This window comes from Talpa occidentalis, unplaced genomic scaffold, assembly GCF_014898055.3.
Source record: "Talpa occidentalis isolate TD23 unplaced genomic scaffold, MPIMG_talOcc4v2.1 talOcc4.18, whole genome shotgun sequence".
In the NCBI taxonomy this organism is placed as follows: Eukaryota; Metazoa; Chordata; class Mammalia; order Eulipotyphla; family Talpidae; genus Talpa; species Talpa occidentalis.
Window position 1 is genome coordinate 3537487 of NW_023601851.1, and position 11785 is coordinate 3549271.

Below are 11785 nucleotides of genomic sequence, written 5' to 3' on the forward strand. Positions count from 1 at the left end.
TATATTCCCCATACAATTGCACCCCCCTTATGTTGACCTGGCAAAAATGAACAATAAAAATACTTATTATGAACAACAGGGGAGAAGGAACAGGGAAGTGGGGTTACTGACCAATGGTTAGAAGTGGGGTTGCAACTACAGGAGCCAGCAGGGCATGGCAGAGATCAGCTGCTGAGGTCAGGGCCTCGCCCCTCCCACTGCCTGGTGGGTCAGCTGCCTTCAATAGCAGATCTAATGGAAAAGAAAGGGCCCATAAGCCTCACTTCCTTCTAAAGACTTCCAAAATGGCTGCCCACCTCCTTCACCTTCCCAGAAGTCCAGCTCAAAACAACGGCACAGAGTTCAGACATAGCACTGTCTCCCTTGCTTCAAGCATAAATTGAATAGACCTTGACTTGATGTGTGATCCTTTTTTTGTTGATTTCTTTATCAAAGAAGGCAAAGAACCGGCTTTAGTAACAGTATTATTTCTTTTATAATCCAGCCAATGTCCTACTACTTTCAATTTTCTTCCATGTATTACACACTAATCTTGCTGCCATATTGTTTATGCTGGGATTACAGTTTCCTCATGAAGGACATGAGTAACACCTGTCTCTCTACCTGAAACTACCCCAACCACATTCCTTTTACTTCATTCTCCTTTCCCCTTCCCTGTTAAACTCAGAAGCCACACTGTTTATTGGCAGCTGCTGCTTTTTATTAGTAATTATCTTTACTTACTAATTTGCAATGGAAGCTTCTTGTATTTGTCTTAGTCAATCAGTCTGGCTTTGCTACACATGATTGCTTGAAACTCCTTCCATTTCGCTGCAAATGGTAACATTTCATCTGTTTACACCAACTTGTACTCTGTAGTGTGGATAGAACACACCTTCTTGATCCCATTCTCTCTCAGTGGGCACACACATTTTTATTACTTTGTATGGAACTAGGGTGTAGGACAGAGGTGCAGGGGTGTGTGTGTACAAGGATTCACCAGAGACAGAGTGGGGATCAGGGCAGGCAGATCTAGTGAAATACACTGCTAAGGGGAACAGCAGTTGAGACAGGAGAGGTTGCCGTGCCACGTGGGTCGGCTCCATGGCTGGGGATCAGCCTCATGCCTTAGTCGTGAGCGCTGAGACTTCAAACCTAGGACTCAGGGAGGCCTGGTTGTTACCATTTTTTATTGATAGCTTGGTTGTAAACATGAGGAGGATGTGGCCTGACATGACCTGTGCCTTCCAGGTTCCTTTCTCATATTGATGTGTGTTGCAAATGTGTCACGCTAGTTTATTTTTTAATTGTTGTAAAATATACATAATATTTATTGCTAAATATTATTTTTGAAAAGTGATTGCTTTTTAATTGGAATTGTTTTCTCCATTGCCCATCTTTTTTTTGAAATAAATTTTATTTTTATATTTCCCATACAATTGCAACCCCCTATTTTGACCCCAAACCCTCCCCTACCCGCTCCCCACCCCCCAAAAAGTGTCTCTGGTTCATAGTTGTTTGTTGATTTTGATTTTCACTTTCTTATTGTTATTCATTTTCCTGGTCCCTTATTAAGTCTTCTAGATTCCTGCTATGAGTGAGACCATCCGGTATTTATCTTTTTTTTTCTGGCTTATTTCGCTGAGCATGAGCCCTTCCAGAGCCATCCATGTTGCTGCAAAGGGCATGTGTTTATCTTTTTTGAATGCTGAGTAATATTCCATGGTGTATATGGACCACATCTCCTTGATACAGTCATCTATTTTTGGGCATTTGGGTTGTTTCCAAAGCTTAGCTATTGTAAACAGTGCTGCTGTGCAGGTGCTCTGTGGAATTAATGTTTCTGTGCCCTTTGGGTAAATACCTAGGAGTGGGATTGCTGGATCATATGGGAGCTCCATGTTTAGTAGGTTGAGGAATCTCCACACAGCTCTCCATAGTGGTTGGACCAGTTTGCACTCCCACCAACAGTGCAGAAGAGTTCCTTTTTCTCCACACCCTCGCCAACATTTGTTGTTGCTAGTTTTTTTAATATGTGCCATTCTCACTGGTGTGAGATGGTGTCTCATTGTAGTTTTGATTTGCGTTTCCCTGATTACAAGTGATGCGGAACATTTTTTCATATGCCTGTTGGCCATTTGCATTTCCTCTTCAGAGAAGTTTCTTTTTTAGCTCTTCTGCCCATTTTTTGACTGGATTATTTTCTTTGTTGTTGTTGAGTCTCATCAGCTCTTTGTAGATTTTTGTGATCAGTCCTTTATAATTAGTGTTGTGTGCACAAATGTTCTCCCAGTGGGTGGGGTTTCTCTTTGTTTTTGTTATTGTCTCTTTTTCTGTGCAGAAGCTCTTTAATTTGATGTAGTCCCAGCTGTTTATCTTTGCCTTCACTATCACTGCTTTGGGTGATGTGTCTGTAAAGATGTCTTTGATGTGCATGTCACGTAGTATTTGGCCTGTATTTCCTTCTATGTATTTTATGGTTTCAGGTCTCATGTCTATTTCTTTAATCCACTTTGAGTTGGTTTTTGTGTATGGTATTAGGAAGTGGTCAAGCTTCATTCTTTTGCATGTAGCGACCCAGTTTTCCCAGCACCAATATTGAACAAACTTTCTTTGCTCCAATTCATATTCTTTGCTGCTTTTGTTATAGGGAAGGGAGAGGGGAAGCCCAAACCCCACAAACCTGCCTATTCTATGTAGGGTTCTTCCATCGGCTGCATCAACACAAAACATATGAGACTTTAATGGGAAGGAACTTTAATACAATTTGGAAACAATACAGGAAAGGCAAAAATCTAGTTTCTAAATCAAGCACCCAAAGTTACCCATCCCCTCGTGAGTAAAAGTCCATCCAAATGGGATTAGCCCAGAGCAAGGCCCCAAAGCCTGCCACAAGTCTAAGGCATATTCCAGTTGGGACCCACAGAAAAGGATCAGAAACAACCAGACAAGCCCAGAAGGAAAAGAGCAAAATCAAAATCAAGATAAAAGCTGCCATGGTCACCTCCCCATGGGTCTCACCCACATCTGTGTCACCCTGTCCATGACTAAAAGACAAGTGCAGTTTCTTCACGTGTCTCTAGGCTCCATGCACCTTCTCCAGGTCTCCTTCTGGTTCCAACCTGCTCCATCCTTCCTCAGTCTCCTCTGCAGCTTCTTCTCTCCCTGCTCAGCTCCACCCTCCATTTGGATGGAGCAGGGAAACTGAAACCTCCCCTTTTCCTGGGGACCACCTTGTTAAAAGATTAGTGACCATAAATCTGTGGGTTTATTTCTGGATTTTCTATTATTTTTATCTTTTGTAGCTAAATGTGTTTCCTGGAGACAGCAAAAAAAAAAAAAGGTCCCTGTTTTGTTTATTAATCCAGCCTGCGACTCTGTGTCTTTTTATTGAAGAGTTTAGTCCATTTACATTTAGAGTTAATATTGATGTTAGCATCTGTATTTGCCATTGCGTTTGTCTTTCTTTTGATTTTATTTATTTATTCTTTTAATAACTTTTCTTTTTGGCCTTCTTTCATTGTTATTCATCCCTCTGAGGTTCTGGCTTTAGGACTCCTTGCAGTATTTTTTGGAGTGGGGGTTTAGTCGTAATGAAATTCCAGAGTTTCTGTTTGTCTGGGAAGGTCCTTATTCTTTCTTCATAGAGGAAGGAGAGCTTTGCAGGATAGAATATTCTTGGTTGGCATCTGTTTTCTTGGAGTCTGTTGACTATGTCCCTCCACACTCTCTCCTTGCCCGTAGTGTTTCTTCAGAGAAGTCTGATGTCAGCCTGATTGGATTTCCTTTGAATGTTATGTGTTTCTTCCCTCTTGTCAGCTTCATTATTTTTTCCTTGTCCTGGATTCTTGGGAGCTTTACTATTATATTTCTTGCTGTATTTTCCCTTTCGTCGTGGAAGTTTGGTGTTCTTCTTGCTTCTTGTATATCAATTTTCAGCTCCTTCTTCACATTTGGGAAGTTCTCTTCAATTATCTCTTTGAATATTTTCTCTGTTCCTACATCTCTCTCCTCTCCTTCCGGTATTCCTATAACTCTTATATTTCCTTTCCTCATGGAGTCAGATATTTCCTGAAGTCTTTCTTCATTCTTTTTCCTTTGTACTTCTCTTTCCTTTTCTGTTTTGGTTCTTTTTATTTCTGTGTCTTCAAGAGTACTCATTCGTTCTTCCATTTCATCTATTCTGCTTTCATTGCTTCTCCCAGAGTTCTTTAGTGCCTCCATTAATTCTTTGATCTCCTGCATTTCTTTTACTTCCCTCTTTAGGGACTCAATTTCATTCTTCTGATCGTTGATTATTTTTCCCTTATCATTGTTTTCCTTTATGACTTCTGTCAGTTTTTTAATCATGGCAATTTTAAATTCTCTTTCTGGAAGGCTCAGTTCTTCCAAGTTACTGTCGTTGCAGTCTGGGGGTTGGTTTTCTTTTTGTGGTGTTCTTTTTTCCTGAGGAGTTGCTAGGTTGGGTGTGGTTCTTCTACTCCCTACTGTCTGTTTTCTAATTTGCCATATCCATTGGGACATTGTGTTGCTGGTACTGGCGGGCATCTTGGGTGAACTTCTCCGTTCCCCCTGGCTCCTCCGGGAGCCATCTGTCAGTTTCAAGCAGTCTTTACAGAAGAAAGTTCCCTGTTCTAAAATGTCAATGTGGGGACACACTCCCCTGTGTGCCTGGTCTGTCCCAGAGGTGGGTTCCTGCTCCCTCACTGGGCTCGGACTGCAGGTCAGAAGGGGCCTGGCATGGGCAAAATTTCCAGCTCACCCCTGGCTCCTCCAGGAGCCTTCTTCTGCTTTCAGGCAGTCTTTACTGGAGAAATGTCCCTAATCAAAAATGGCGATGTGGGACACACTCCCTGCGTGCCCTCTCTCCTTCACTGCTAAATATTTTTCAGGCAGGTATTTTTGAAAGAGTTATTTATTTATTTATTTATTTATTTATTTGTTTGTTTGTTTGTTTGTTTATACAAGCATTGGGTACAGTCAGAAGAAGCATGGGAGGGTGAGAGAATTCACCAGAGCCAGAGCGAGAGCAGAACAAGAAGAATGATTGAAATACACTGCTGAGGGGAGCGGTGGGTGAGACAGGAGACGTCTGCCACACTATGTGAGTTTTGCCAGCCAGCAGGGATTGAAACTACATTGCAGAGGCTATGGACAGCTTCACAGTGCTGTGCTCAACCACCTGCACCACAAGGGAGGACTGTAAGGAGCTGATTGTGGGTATATCTCTGTATTTGTGGGTGACAAATGAAGTAATCCTGCAGGAGACAGACAGAAAGAAAGACTAGGTCACAATGAATTAATGTGGTATAAATTTTATTAAGGTTCAGTTTGCTTTTGTCCTATAATTTGTCTTTCGTAATAGAGGACCTCATCTAATATCTTATAATAGTACAGGCAAAATTATTTGGTCATTCATACATGCATGAATAATATTCGGCAACAGGAATGAATGAACCATCAATCATTGTGTGAGGAAGGATGGGAAATCTCCCTACCCCTCCAGCTGAAGAGCCATCCAATGAACAGCAGGCACTCACCCCATACCAGCCCCACAAATTCATGCTCGCAAAACAATCCAAATCAGAAACAGAAACAGAACTTATGCTATCACCATAACCCTAAATCATGACTATCATCTTAGTTATCATAAAACCTAACTGTAAAACCTAACAACAGGCATGCAAGGAGTGCGTCCCACATTGCCATTTTAGAACAGGGACAGTTCTCCAGTAAAGACTGCCTGAAACCAGCAGAAGGCTCCTGGAGGAGCCAGGGGTGAGCTGGGAATTTTGCCCATGCCAATAACTTTTGCCCTTACTCAAATTATAACCTGCATTCCTAAACACCTAGCCAAGAAAACATGACCCTATTTTTCCAAACCAGTAACACCCAACTTATAATCAGTCAAATAAAAAAAAAATTCATTGCAAGAACAGAAAACTAAAGACCTGGTAATTCACCCCTAGTCATGCTCCACAAAATAAAAATATGAAACCAACAGCCTATGAAAAGATGGAGACACTACAAACGAGTGTCCATCTCAGAAAGTCGGGGTTGTTAACATACTAAAACCAAGACAAGCAATAAACCCATGAATTGTGTGAGGAACAAACATGGATCATGTCAATTAATTCAGAAAAAAGCTTTCTAAAAAATCCAGTACCCTTTCATGATATAATCAGTAAAAGCAGGAATAAAAGGAAATTTCATCAATAGGATATAGAGTATTATACAAAAAAAGTGAACATCATGTTCAGTTTTGAAACCTTTACCCCAGGTTTAAAGTATGAGGCCAGGACACTGACTCTCACCACTGTCATTCCCAATTTGACCAGAAATTCTTTCCAGAGCAGTGAGGAAAGGAAAGGCATCTAGTGTGTGAAAGGAGATCACAAAAGTTTGTCTATTCACAGATGGTAGGTCACATCATCTTACAGATAACAAAGATTTGCTAAGATTGTAAGCTAATTTTCCAAATACAACCCACCATCTACTTCATGTATACACATGACCAGGTAAAAATGGAAAACAAGTTTTGAAAACATTACATCCACTTGAAACGATGTCTACAATAATAACTTATGTAAGGAGCCATTTATGCCTCAAGGGGAGGACTTGTACATTGAAAATTACAAAACACTGATGAAAGAAACCCTAAACGAAGGGGAAAACAACCCACAGTTGTGAACAGAAAGAATCCATATTGTTCAGATGACAATCATCATGACATGCAGATTGAATGGGATTCCTATGAACATGCACAAAGGGTTTTGGAGGAAACATGTGCAAGATGATCCTAACTTTAATATAAGGACTCTCAAGGGCCCACAAACATCCAAGACAACAGTGGAAAAGAATCAATGTCAAGACTCACACTTCCCACTGTCAAATATCGCTTCAGAGCAAAGCAACAGTGTGCTAATCCTTCCACACATAAACAGTGCTGTGCCCCTTGACGCACATCCCATGGGTGATAATTGCACAATAACAGATACTGGCAAGAATGCTTTTGGAAATCAGAAACTGGGCAAAGTACCATGACATAACTGGACATTTTCCACTAAAGATACAGTAACTGTACAGTTGAAAACTTCCACTCCTAGATATGTACCCCAAAAAACTAGAAGTGGGTGTCAAAGCCAAAGCCTGTTCAGGAATGTTCTCAGCACTGCTATTCATGACACCCAAAAGGCAGAATGAGAGTAAACCCATGACTTACTTTAATTCCATAAGATCAAATCACTCCATTTGAGAAGGAGTCCTTCCTATTAAAACACCAGTACCAGGGCCACGGGGGTTGGCATGGGGGTTAAAGACACCCCTGTCAAGCTGTCTCTAGCCACTGCAGCACAGGTTTCATCCCCAGCAGGAAGGTGACCCTCATGGCACAGCCGACCTCTCCTGTCTTGCCCGCTGCTCCCATCAGCAGTGTATTTCACTGAATCTGCCTGTTCTGCTCCTACTCTGTCTCTGGTGAATCCTCTCACCTCTCCTGCACCTCTGGCTTGCACCCCAGATCTTGTTGGCATGAACAGATAAATCTTTTAAAAAAATAAAAAATAAAACACCAGTACTTGAGGAGGACTTGATATTCACATCACAATTGCAGCCAACCAGCCCTTGTGGGTGGGGCATTGGTGGGTGGGGCATTTCAACAGCCCTCAGCATGAACCAATCATTGCACACTGATTGGCTTGGTGATTTGTTTTTCCCCCTCAGGCCAGGAGTTGTTATATATATTAGAAAAGTTTGGCTTTGAATATTTGTGTAACTTTTCATACAAGTGGTTTTGGTGAACCGAATAAAATCATTTTTTTTCTAAACAAAAATAACATCCATCATAAAAAGCATGTCAAAACGAAATGTCAGTTAAATTTAAGCAAGAAACCATGCAAAACCAGGCTTATAATATAAAGGTTAATAAATTGATAGGAGAGATTGAGGGTTTTCCCAGCTACACCATTAGCAAACTCTAGGTGATCCTGAGTGAATAAATTTGAAAGAATTGGTTACTTTACTAGCTTTTAGTTTCATCCTATGAATGCAAATAAAAATTCTCTCACTTTGTTGCTGTATTGCAAAAATCACCATTTTCTATAAGCTTAGTTATGTGCCAACTTTTGAAATGATGCCATGGTGCCCGTGACCCACATATGATTGGGATTCTGTGACGCTATTTTAACCACACGATGGCATCTGTCAATGGGTTTAAAATTGTTAAGGGGGAAAACACTGTCAATGTCCATCGAATGGTGAGTGTACAGAAGGTCTATAAGCTTCAGTGTGATTCTGTCATTTGAGGAACAACATAAAACGCTCAGCTGCCATGGGAAAACATTCTGTCCATTCCTTTGAAAAGGAAGCATAAAATGAATGGATGACGGAGCAATTCCACTTCAGGAAAAACGCTGAAGAATTCAAAGTAGCAACTCAAACTGACATCTCTGTGCCCCTAATCATATCAGCACTGCTCACATCCTGTCAAAATCAAGAAGGAACTCCTGTGTCGACTGAGGTATAATTGAAAAACAAAATGTGGCATATATGCGGCCGACTATTATTCAGCCTTAAAAATGAAAATTCTGATACAAGCTAAGACTCTAGGTACCTAAAAGCCAAGATGTTAAGATGCAAATGGACTCACAGGGAATTATTCCATTTCTATCAGGGGTCCACAGCAGTCAAACTCAGAGACATTGTAGAATGTGGTTGCCAGAGCAAAAGGGTGAAGAGGAATGGGGAGCAGTGTTTAACTGGGGGAATGGAATGTTCTAGATGAGGGTGGTGAGATATTTGTGCACTGATGTGAAATACTTAATGCCATAAAATGCCTGGCTTTAAAAATATTTAGTGGTAAATATTGTGTATATTTTACATCAATGAAAAAAAATAAACACAGTCTGACACATTTCCAACACACATCAATATGAGAAAGGAATCTGGAAGGCACAGGTCATGTCGGGCAACATCCTCCTCATGTTTACAACCAAACTTTCACTAAAAAATGGTAACAACCAGGCCTCCCTGGAGTCCTAGGTGTGAAGTCTCAGCGCTCACGACTAAGGCATGAGGCTGATCCCCAGCCATGGAGCCGACCCACGTGGCACGACAACCTCTCCTGTCTCAACTGCTGTTCCCCCTTAGCAGTGTATTTCACTAGATCTGCCTGCCCTGATCCCCACTCTGTCTCTGGTGAATCCTTGCACACACACACCCCTGCACCTCTGTCCTACACCCTAGTTCCATACAAAGTAATAAAAATGTGTGTGCCCACTAAGAGAGAATGGGATCAAGAAGGTGTGTTCTATCCACACTACAGAGTACAAGTTGGTGTAAACAGATGAAATGTTACCATTTGCAGCGAAATGGAAGGAGTTTCAAGCAATCATGTGTAGCAAAGCCAGACTGATTGACTAAGACAAATACAAGAAGCTTCCATTGCAAATTAGTAAGTAAAGATAATTACTAATAAAAAGCAGCAGCTGCCAATAAACAGTGAGATTTCTTGGCTTAGCAGGGAAGGGGAAAGGAGAATGAGGTAAAAGGGATGAGGTTGGGGTAGGATCAGGTAGAGACAGGTGTTACGAATAAAGGCCAGAATAGCGGTGAATGTAGAAGGTGTACATTATAGGCAGTACCTGGAAAGGGTCTCTTGAGAATATTATTCCACAATTAAGGAGAGATCCTCAGGCGCAAAAGGCCTGAGGTTTGTGTCTTTATCACACATTATCAGTAAGGTCTGTGGGGGAAATAAACACTAAATGAAGACATAAAAGCTAAAATGCTGGCCTGTTTTTCTCGTTGTCATATGATCCAAGTAAAAATCATAAGATATCATTCTTCCCTTGGCTGAAAGCCACTAAAGAAGCCAGCTCGAAGTCCCACAAACACTCCCACTTTAACCCCACCCAGAAGCCCGAAAACTACATGGGGGGACATAAGAGGAATACAGAAATGTATGTCTCCCTCAGTGACAGGGGCCCGCAGAAAGGCCGCCAGACAGGAGTCGTCGTGTGCTGAGATGCAGGTTGTGACAGTGAGGGGCAAAGGGGCAGTGGCAGAAAAGGGAAAGTGGTCTGCATGGAAAAAGCCACATCACAAAGCGGGCAGGTGATGAAAGTTAAAATAACGAAAAGGAGGATCTGAACCTGGGAAGCCACCTGAGGGATTTCGCTCTGAGAAAACTATTCAAAAACTGACATTTGGAATTTTGATTCAAGGGAAAGTGAGTGGTAGACACCAACCCTGTGCTGCTCTGACTGGTGGGGCATCCGTTCTACTCTGCCCTACCTGAGCCACCTCCCTGGAGGAGACAATGGGTGTTTAATCTCCACCTCTAAGAAGTCCCGAGGGGATGCCCAGGCCTGGTGCATTAAACCTTCTCTGAGAGCCTCCAGGGCCAGGGGATTGAGGAGGAGCCTCCCCTGCAGGGGCTGAGGCCTGGAAGGCCGGATCAGGCTGCAAGACCCAAGGTGGAAGGCGTTCACCCCAGAAAATCTGAGTCTGCCCCAAGAACACCATCACCCACTGAAATAGCCAACAGGCCTCGGAGCACAGGGCAGAGCCCAGAACCCGCCCCCGCCCCAGGTACAGCGCCAGGAGGAGCCGGGTGCAAACTCCGGGACCCACTGCGTTGGGGGTCCCGCTCAGGCAAGAAATTGATCCCCTGTGACTCCATGCTCAAAACTGAACCCCAAGGAGCCCCAGTTCTCTGCACCAGCCCTCCTTCCCTGGGTCCTCAGACCCGACCCCTCCCATCAGCCATCCGCAGGGAGATGCCTGACCTTCCCTCCTCTGGCTCACCTGTCCTCCCGCGACGCTCCGGGTCCCCGCGTGGGGGGGGGAGGTATAGAAGGCCGCGTTCCCGCAGCACCTTCCTCATGCAGCCGCAGGACGCCAGTGACACCCCCGCACGTGCAGTCGGGGCGGGGCAGGTGCTGGGCGCAGGTGAGCACGCCAGACACACCGGGACACTCTCGCGTGACCACGCCCTCCCGCCGCTAGCGGCCGTCATTTCCGAAATTCAGAGAAACGGAGGCAAATAGGCCTTGTCGTCTCCAAAGACAATGTCAACAGAGCTTCAGGAGCCTCTGAAATGGCACAACATGTCTGGTTGGAGTTAAAATCGCGCGCCTCCTCCACCCTCACGCCTTCCTGGGCAGCCCCTCCTTACTCTCGCGCCCTGCACCCGCCTCACCGCCAGGCGGCGCCCCCGCCCTTTCTCTGCCTTTGTCCCCCAGGACCCTCCAGCGTTCCTCTGCCCTCCGTTCATGACCTACCCTCTAAAGCTGCACGTCATTATTACCCATTCAAGCAGGTGTTGGTCAACACTTGTATACGTCAAGATTTTTATCAGTATTTCCAGCATTTCCTTCGGCCATTTCCCAAAAATATTGTCCAATTACCAAAATGTACAGTTACTATAACAGGCAATGTAAATAGTCTAAATCCACAGTTCTCTGCAGAATGGTGGGACAGATGTTCTTCTCTCACTAATGCATGACATCACATAGTTCACCTCACCCTTGACAACATTTCATTCCTTTGTCAATCAGTCTTCTCCAAGGTTTTGATGTTACCTTTGCACTGGAAGCGAGTATGCAAAAAGCTTCATTATGTATAACAGCCAAATACTTTAGGGGCTTCTCTGGTGGCCAAGGGGTTAAGACGTTACCTATGAAGCTAGCCACAGTCACTACAGCATGAGTTCCATCCCTGGCCAGGGAGGTAGATACCCCCATGGGTCACCAGATATCTCCTGACTTGCCGGCTGCTCCCTTCAGCAGTGTATCTGCCAATTTGC